This window comes from Rana temporaria, chromosome 9 (assembly GCF_905171775.1).
Source record: "Rana temporaria chromosome 9, aRanTem1.1, whole genome shotgun sequence".
In the NCBI taxonomy this organism is placed as follows: Eukaryota; Metazoa; Chordata; class Amphibia; order Anura; family Ranidae; genus Rana; species Rana temporaria.
Window position 1 is genome coordinate 109679478 of NC_053497.1, and position 9510 is coordinate 109688987.

The 9510-nt window shown below is 40.7% G+C and overlaps 1 protein-coding gene across 2 annotated transcripts in view; it reads right to left on the minus strand.

Moving 5' to 3' along the window:
* Positions 1-8753, minus strand: part of EGFL7 (EGF like domain multiple 7) — a 50350-nt gene extending 41597 nt beyond the window's left edge. Inside the window, exons 1-2 of one of the 2 annotated variants that reach the window (XM_040324107.1) lie at positions 8542-8753; positions 4830-4887 (exon numbers count right to left, since the gene is read on the minus strand). The gene's annotated coding sequence lies outside the window, so the exon portion shown is untranslated. Of the gene's footprint in view, positions 1-4829; positions 4888-5281; positions 5370-8541 lie in introns of those variants that run through there. The other variant, XM_040324108.1, reaches the window with a different exon arrangement.
* Between the last annotated feature and the right edge of the window lie 757 nt (positions 8754-9510).

The window sequence follows — 9510 nt, forward strand, 5'->3', positions numbered from 1 at the left end:
TGTGAAAATGTGGTTCAGAGCTTGGGGAGAGGAATGGTTTATGAGAATCTATATATTGATATGTGGGCATGGCTAGATGAACAGTGCAATGTTCTGCAGAACTTTAGGGAGGTCAGTTATGGAATGAGATGCAGACTATATCAATATGTATCTGTCAGGAGGTATATTGTATGGTGCACAGCAGTTTTCTAACAAGGATAGTTGTGGAATAATACGCCATGTATATCAATATGCATATGTCAGACAGTAGATGGGTCAGTGTGACGTTTTCAGTTTTCTAGGAAGGTCATAATAGAATAATCCTATTACTCCCTGTATATGTGTTGGATGTGATGTCACTCTCTCAAAATAAAGAATTAAAAATAATAGAATAATCTGTAGAATTTATCATTATGTATGTCAGGTGGTGAATGGGACAGATAAATATTCTGATAATAATCCACATAGATAGGACCATACTAGAATAATCTGTAGAATTTATCATTATGTATGTCAGGTGGTGAATGGGACAGATAAATATTCTGATAACAATCCACATAGATAGGACCATACTAGAATAATCTGTAGAATTTATCATTATGTATGTCAGGTGGTGAATGGGACAGATAAATATTCTGATAATAATCCACATAGATAGGACCATACTAGAATAATCTGTAGAATGTATCATTATGTATATGTCAGGTGGTGAATGGGACAGAGACATGTTCTGAGGATTTACATAGATAGGACCATATTGGAATAATCTGTAGAATGTATCAATATGTACCTGTCAGGTGAAGAATGAAACAGAGAAATGTTCTAGGGATCCATATAGATTGAACTATAATGGAATAATCAGTAGAATACATCAATATGTATCTGCCAGGGGTAGAAAGAACAGAAAATGTTCTGAGGATCTATAGTCATAAGAAAATAATGGAATAATCTGCAGAATATATCAATATGTATCTGCCAAGAGTAGATGCATATATAGAAATGTTTTGAGCATCTATATAGATAGGACCATAGTGAAATAGTCTGCAGAATATATTTATATATATACATCTATATATATATGTATATATATATATATATATATATATATATATATATATATATATATATATATATATATATATATATATACACCGGTATATATATATATATATATATATATATATATATATATATATATATATATATAAATATATATGTATTAGCATGAATCCATTTAGGTGAAGATAGAGTAATGTCCTGCAGCAGTGGAGTAGCTGGGAGTTTATCATTCTACGATGTTTGTCTGGCAACAGCCTGAACAGAAAATCAAATCAACCACAATTCATTTGCATCCGCTGGGGGACCTTGCGGGGAATATTCATCAATGATTCATGTTCTTCAGGAGCGGTATTTAAATTACCATTAAGATCAATATTGGAGTTATTTACATAATCAGGCAAATCTGCCTGCCACACAGCATCACTTAGAAGAGCAACAGTCCTCTTCCTCCCAGAGTAGATAAATGCCAGCTATACCACCAGGGTTATATGGAGGGCAAGGGTATGGGCATGGGGAGAGGGTGATGAAAGATGGGCAGGAGCGCATAGAATGTACAGAAAAGGAATAGGATAGGAAGGGCAAGAGATGGAAAAGAGAGCATAAGATAGGTTGGAGGGCATAAAATGACTTGGAGGGACAGGTTAAATGCAGGGCAGGGAATGGAAAATGAATAGAAGGGCTAGGGTGGGCAGGGAATGGGCTGAAGGGATAGGATGGCAAAGGGTGAACAGGGGGGCAGGGGATCAGCAAAAGGATAGGAGATGGGCAGAGGAGCTTGTGATAACCATGAGGACAGAGCAAGGTAAGGAGGGAAGAGGATGGGTGAAAAGATAGGATAAAGGAAAGAGAGCAGGGGATTATAAGAAGGGCAAAGGATGGGCAGTAGAGTAAAAGATGGGCAGGGAGGCACTGGATGGGTAGGAGAGAAAGGAATAGATAGGAGGTAGGAATTGTACAGGATGGCAGGGTATGGGCAGGATACAGAGCATAGTTAGGATAATGGAAGATGGGCAGGGTAGTATAAGATGGGCAGGAATGCAGTGGACAAGCAGGAGGGTAGTAGATGTGCAGGAAGTCAGGGGAAGGGGAGCACAGTATGGGTTGGACTTGGATAGGAGGGCAAAAGATTGGTAGACGGGTAGGGGATATCCAAGAGGGCAGGAAATATAGAGGAGGGCAGGGGAAGGCCAGTTGGGTTGTTGGGTATGGGATAATCATGACTTCAGGTAATGGGCAACACAGGAAATGGGCAAGAATACAAGGCATGTGCAAGAGGGCAGGGATGGGCAGGAAGGTAAGAAATGAGTGGGAAGGCAAGGATTTCACAGGAAGGTAGGGGATGTGCATGAGATGAGCAAGAATGCCGGGGATGGGCAGGAGGAATTGTGTTTTATTCCATGTGGACTTTTATCCTTTTAAGCCTCGTACACACAACTGTTTTTCCCGGCAGGAAAACTGCTAGGAGAGCTTTTGGCCGGGAAAACCGGACGTGTGTATGCTTCCTCGTAGTTTTCCCGTCAGAAAAGCAGCCGGGAATCCCGGCGGGAAAATAGAGAACCTGCTCTCTATTTTCCTGTCGGGATTCCCGGCGTTTTTTTTTCCTGCCAGATCTACTACTTACCTATGGGAAAAACTGTGAGGCAGTGCTGATGGAGCATACACACGGCCGGGATTCCCGGCCAAAGCACCATGGCAGTTTTCCTGCCGGGTTCTCGGCTTTCCCCTCGGTTTTCTCGGCAGACTTTTTACCGCTGAGAAAACCGAGTGTGTGTACAGGGCTTCAGACCCCTTGCACATGGGGCATGTTGCTGCTGTGTGTCCCTCCTGGAGCTTTAGTGCGCTTGGTATGGACAGGTGCAGCTTCCAACCCCATTGCCTGCGACCTGTCAAAATCTATGGCATGCTGCAGCTGGAAGGGACTAAGCATGATACCAAATGGTACTCGTATTTAGGGCCTATGTGTTGATGAATGAATGCACAGAACAAAGACATCCAGGGCATTCTTCCCTGAACGCATAGGGCCCTAATGCCGCCGGCTGCTATAGACTTTGATAGGCTGCAGACAGCAGGGTTAGACGCTGCACCTGTCCATCCAGCCACACTAAAATCCAGGAAGGACACATAGAAACCAGATGCCCCTGTGTGCAAGAGGCCTACATTTTCTTTTTATTCTGTATGGACACAAATTATATTACATACATAAAATAAGCTCTAATGAGCAGGGCTCTCTGATTCCTCTTGTACCAAATTGTAATATAACTGTAATGTCTGCCTTCATTTTGTTAAGCGCTGCGCAAACTGTTGGTGCTATATAAATCCTGTATAATAAAAATAATAATTTTGTGGCAAAGTATAACCCCAGTACTTGACTCATTTCTGGCAAACACAGGGATTGATGGAACCCCAAAGGGGGATCTTCTGGGTAAACTGAATTTTTGTTATAATAAAGAAATAAAGTTACCGTCTTGTACTATGTCTCTCTGAGTGTTTCCATTGAGATTATACACGAGATGCCATGTGTTTCCTGCAGTTCCCTGTATGTGCAAATCGCTGCCAATGCCAGACACAATCTATGCAGCGCTCTTAACATCTGTTAAAACTCTACCCCAAGCAAGTGTAGCAATACAATTAAGGTGCTTCTATTGGCTGGTTTGCAGGATAGTAAATATGAACTCCAAGATACTAACTTTCAGTTAAGCTCCATGCACACTTGGCTTAAAAAGAAATGCCAGTTCCCATGGCTGAAAAAAAAAAAATGCTCATATAGAGCGTTTTTGTACACAGTTCACTGTGTTAAATTGTAATTTAACTGTACTGTCTGCCCTTATGTTGTAAAGTGCAGCTTACAGTGGTTGTAAACCCCTACAGACCACTTTTCCCTTCTGGAAATATCTCTTAAACCTGCACCGTTTAGGAGATATTTACCATATAAGCTAGCGCCAACATCTTTGGCGCATGCACACTTTAGAAAGGGCACATGGTGTGACCGCCGGCTCCCGCGTGCATGCGCAGGAGTGATGTCACGTGACTCCAGACAGTCACAGAGCTGGAGTCTGCGGCGCCGGAAGGAAGAGATGTATAGATGGATGCAGCCACCAGCAGGGACACTGCAGACATCACAGGCTTCGTTTGCAGGCAAGTGCCACATAATGGGCTAGTATGTGCTGCATCAATCAATCCCTTAGACCCGGTTTACACAGGGGCGACTCGGGAAGGCGATCTCAAGACGACTTCAGAGGCGACTTGCAAAATGACTTCTGTATTGAAGTCAATGCAAGTCGCCCCCAAAGACGTACAAGAACCTTTTTCTAACTTGACTTGAGTCACTCCTATTAGAATGGTTCCATTGAACAGAGCGGAGCGCGACTTGTCAGGCGACTGAGTCGCCTGACGAGACGCCCCTGTGGGAACCGGCTCTTAGGATACCATTGAGCTGCTTCTACAGGCAGAACACAAAACTCCTGTAGAAGCAGCAATTTTTATGCCAGTGTGCAAGGAGCCTCAAAGTTTAACTTTAAATTGGTCAGTTTAGAGAGCCTAGGTAGAGCAGGATCATGTGATAAAAAGGCTGCACTATGAAAATTTTGCTGAATCTGACTGTAATGCATTCAGAGAAATAAGTTATTAAGATAAAATATGGGTATTTTAGTATGCTACCCATTACATTAGCACTTTACATGACATTACTATACACAGTTTACACCATAAAACCTCTATAATAAGGGTAGGAAATGATATCATCGCATAGCTAGCACAATCACAGTTCAATTTTATAACAAATTAACGCTCACCTTTTATTTTACCACCAACTTTCCCAGCATCCCGCCAGCCCCGTTCCTTCTCATGTCACTGCATGGGAAAAAGAAGAAAAAAAATACCACGTCAATAGCCAAACTTTTGTGGGAAATATATTATTCTTAGTTTAATTGAGTATTTTTAGAACCGCATTCAGCTACATATTGAGAGCGTTCCAGAAAGTTGGAGGTAGAACTATGATTTATCATAAATCTTGCCAAGATACAAGGAAGAGATGTATCTCCTTTGACATGAACTTCAGTTTATAAGCTTTTTCTGGACTTTATAAAATAAAGTTTTAAAGGGAAGTAACATAAAAAGTATATTTGGTAAATGAAAACGAGCCTACAGTGCCTTAAGGATGGGTGTGGAAAGTGAAAATATATATATGTGCATATGAGAGTCTAATAACTCAGCGTGTTTGTACTTCCATCGATTTAAAGTTTACTATATTCTCGAGGAGTAAGCCTCAAAAGTCCTTTCCCATGGTCAAGTCTTGGCAGCGCCAAAGCTTTCAACTGTCCTTGACTAACTCGCCGATGAGAGCTCACGAGCAGGAGGGAGGGGAGATATATATGTAGTTTTTTTAATCTGTCAACACTTTTTCATTTTTTTTATTTTTTTTTATGTCTAGGTAGAACAATCCCAGACACAACCTATGAAAAAATCTCCTTATTTTTTTTAAAGACTCCAGCAAACACACACTTTAACATGAGTCTGTTGCTCTGACGGTTTTGCATACCCCAGTTGTAACAATTACTTTAAAATGAAGCGAAGGTTGGTTGTTAAGTGAGGTATTAACTCCATCAAAGCTTGATTTAGAGTGCTCGATGGCTGCGAATTTAGAAGTTTTACTTTGACAGATACACTCTGGCAGAATTTTGAACACACTCCTGAAAGTATGGAATCAATTACGGGGACCCTTTGCCAGACAACCCAATGTAAACCACAATACAGCCGTATTCCATTCTCCAGGGAGACCATGGGAAAGTCAACACGAGGATCATACCTAAAAAAAATGTAGGATTTTCACCTAATAAAAAAGGTATTAGAACTCCCCCTCCTCTTATATACATTCAATGTTGTTTGAGTGTTGTAGAAACACAACTATGGACAGGCAGCAAGAAAAAAAAAAGGCTTGGAATTTTTAGCAGCCAATCAGGAATTTGCATACATGATTATGGCTGCAGAAATGACATGTCAACAGCTACCTGCATACACATCTCAGGTACAACAACGAAAGGACAGGATAGAAAATATGTGCAGTGAGTGCTTGGATCATTTACATATACTAAATTACCAAAAGTATTGGGACACCTGCCTTTACCTGCACATGAACTTTAATGGCATCCCAGTCTTAGTCCGTAGGGTTCAATATTGAGTTGGTCCACCCTTTGCAGCTATAACAGCTTCAACTCTTCTAGGAAGGCTGTCCACAAGGTTTAGGAGTGTGTCTATGGGAATGTTTGACCATTCTTCCAGAATTTGTGAGGTCAGCCACTGATATTGGACGAGAAGTCTTGGCTCGCAGTCTCCGCTCTAATTCATCCCAAAGGTGTTCTTTTGGGTTGAGGTCAAGCCAGTCAAGTTCCTACACCCCAAACTCGCTCATCCATGTCTTTATGATCCTTGCTTTATGCTACTGGTCCAAATAATTTGGTGGAGGGTAAATTATGTGGGGTTGTTTTTCAGGGGTTGGGCTTGACCCCCTAGTTCCAGTGAAGTGAACTCGTACACACGACCAAGTTTCTCGGCAAAAAGCAGCAAGAAACTTGCTGGAATTTTTTTTTTGCCGAGGAAACCGGTCGTGTGTACATTTTTCGACGAGGAAACTGTCGAGGATCCCGTCGAGCCAAAAAGAGAGCATGTCTTCTTTTTCCTCGACGGGAATGGAGAAACTTGCCTTGTCGAGTTCCTTGACAGCCTAACAAGGAACTCGACGAGCAAAACGATGTGTTTCGCCCGTCGAGTTCCTCGGTCGTGTGTACGAGGCTTAAAGGTGTCAGGATACCAAGACATGTTGGTCAATTTCATGTTCCCAACTTGGGGATAGCCCTTTCCTGTTCCAACATGACTCTGCATCAATGCTCATATATAGCGTTTGACTACACAGGTCACTGTATTAAATTGTAATGTGACTGTACTGTCTGCCCTTATGTTGTAAAGTGCTGCTTAAAGTGTCGGTGTTATATAAATACTATATTATTATAACAATACAAACAGGTGTCAACACACCAAGACATTTTGGACAATTTCATGTTCCCAACTTGGGGATGGCCCCTTCCTGTTCCAACAGGACTGCGCACCAGTACACAAAGCAAGGTCCATAAAGACATGGATGAGCGAGTTTGGGGTGGAGGAACTTAACTGGCCTGCACAGAGTACTGACCTCAACCTGATAGAACACCTTTGGGATGGTAAAGTATATGTTTTTATGTATGAAGAATCTATGATTATATATGAGATGTTGATTTAAAAAAAAAAAAAGTTTGTAAAGATTTTTTCTATGAGAAAACAATAAAAATAATTTAAACAGAACACCTTTGGGATGAATTAGAGTGGAGACTGCGACATCAGTGCCATCAGTGCCTGACCTCACAAATGCGCTTCTGGAAGAATGGTCAAACACTCCTAAACCTTGTGGACAGACTTCACAGAAGAGTTTAAGCTGTTATAGCTGCAAAAGGTGGGCCAACTTAATATTAAACCCTACTTACTAAGACTGGGATGCCATTAAAGATCATGTGTTTGTAAAGGCAGGCGTCCCAATACTTTTGGTATTATATGTACTTATGCCTGAAGAGGGACCAAAATAAATTTTTAGATTATCAAGCAATGACTGCATAGCTGACTATCCTTGGACTTCTGTGGTCAGCTTCAAAGTCTTAAAAGAATCAACAAGCACGGCAATAAAATAGCACCAGGAACAATAGATACTACTGTACAATCAGATGCAACAAGTGCTCAGATTATACAAATACATAAGCAATTCAGACTGTGTTGGCTTTAAAAACAAATGCAGAAATATTTAAAATAATAATTGTATCTAGAGGGAATTATAGATCTAAAAATTATTCTGAAACTTTGTCTGTATCACAGTCCATCCCTATAAGAACTTATAAAGATGCTCAATAACTGAGGTAGATAGATATTAGATTATAGGAGTAAATTCATTATGCCTATTTGAAAAAAGACTAAAAAAGAATATAAAAGAAAAAAAAATACAAAAACATGAACTAACTCTATATATTGTATACAATTATAAAATAATTCTGTTCTTTTTTTTGTTTTTTTTTAACAGAGATGAAATAATTCTGTTTAAATTGATGTACTGCAGAGAGCCACAATAGGGAAAAATATGGAAAAAAAAAGAAAGCGCAGTAATTAACCAGCGAGTGCGTTCGTCAATAATTATAACAAAAAAAAAACAAATGTACAACAAAAGAGACAAAGCCAGCATCATAATATTTGCAGACAATGAAATATAATTAAATCTTAAATTCTAAAACTCTGCTGGAAGGACTGTAATTAAATTATTGATTCTAAGCTGCCTGGTGACTAAGCGCTGCAGCCTAAGTGTCTTAAGTAAATAATAGACTGAAAAAAATAAATTGTTACAATTAAAGAAACAAGAGTTGTTAAAAGCCGAAAAGAATTTGAATGTCAATCTAATGTGGGAAAAAAAGAATCTGAGAAATAGGATATTACCTGCTGAGAGAAGAGAGGGACCGGTGCTCTTTGGACCATTGAGTTTCCATGATGCCTGGAGGTTGCCGGCCTTGGCTTGCAGGACCCATGGCTGTGCCCACAGCTGCCTCCTCATGGTGCCCATGGATGGTGGATAGTGTTCTTCTCCTGCCCCAACCCATATCTGCTTTTAAGCCTCCGCAGTGTTACTCTCTATGTCCGAAAAGGGATCTTTTTATGCAGCTCTTCCTGTGTAAATCAGGACTGGGTTGGACAATCCAGGAGAGGATATCCTGTGTGTGTTGGAGGCTGATAAAGTTTTTGAGCAGAACAAACACTTAAGCCTTAAAGCACAGGTCTGGGGAGGCTGATGAGAAGACACTGGAGGGATGTAGAAAGCTGAGAAGGGGGAGAGATAGATCACTTTTCCTCCACACCACTTCCATGTTTGTTTAAGGCCTTGGATGTCAAGGAGAAGGAAATGGCAGCCGGGCAAGGCAAGGCTGGCATGTCACTTGGCTGTGATGTGACACTCACCTTCCTAGAAGTAGAGGAACTTCCTGAGTATCAGGTTTAGCTGTAGACGGGTATTATGTCCAGCTACTTCCTATAATGACCCCATAAACTCACCTCCCAGGACAGACGTTGGCAGGCCCATCTATACTGTAACTATACAAGATGACCAGGCCTGTGTAACAATCTTCATTCTTTATTGTTGGTTCAACATGGGTATTAAAGAGTGTCAATGGCATTAAAAATGTATCAGTGGTTTATGTAAACCACAGACATGAAATATGAACAAATCATATCCCTCTATAGTGTGTACTTGTCTCAATTAAGAGTACTTAGGGGGCTATTTACAAAAGGCAAATCCGCTTTGCACTAACTACGGGCTAGATTCAGCAACAAGTTACAATTTCAAATCTGCGCCGTCGTATATCTTTACGCCGATTCTCAAAGGCAGATACGTTGAAAAAATAGGCTTCCTCC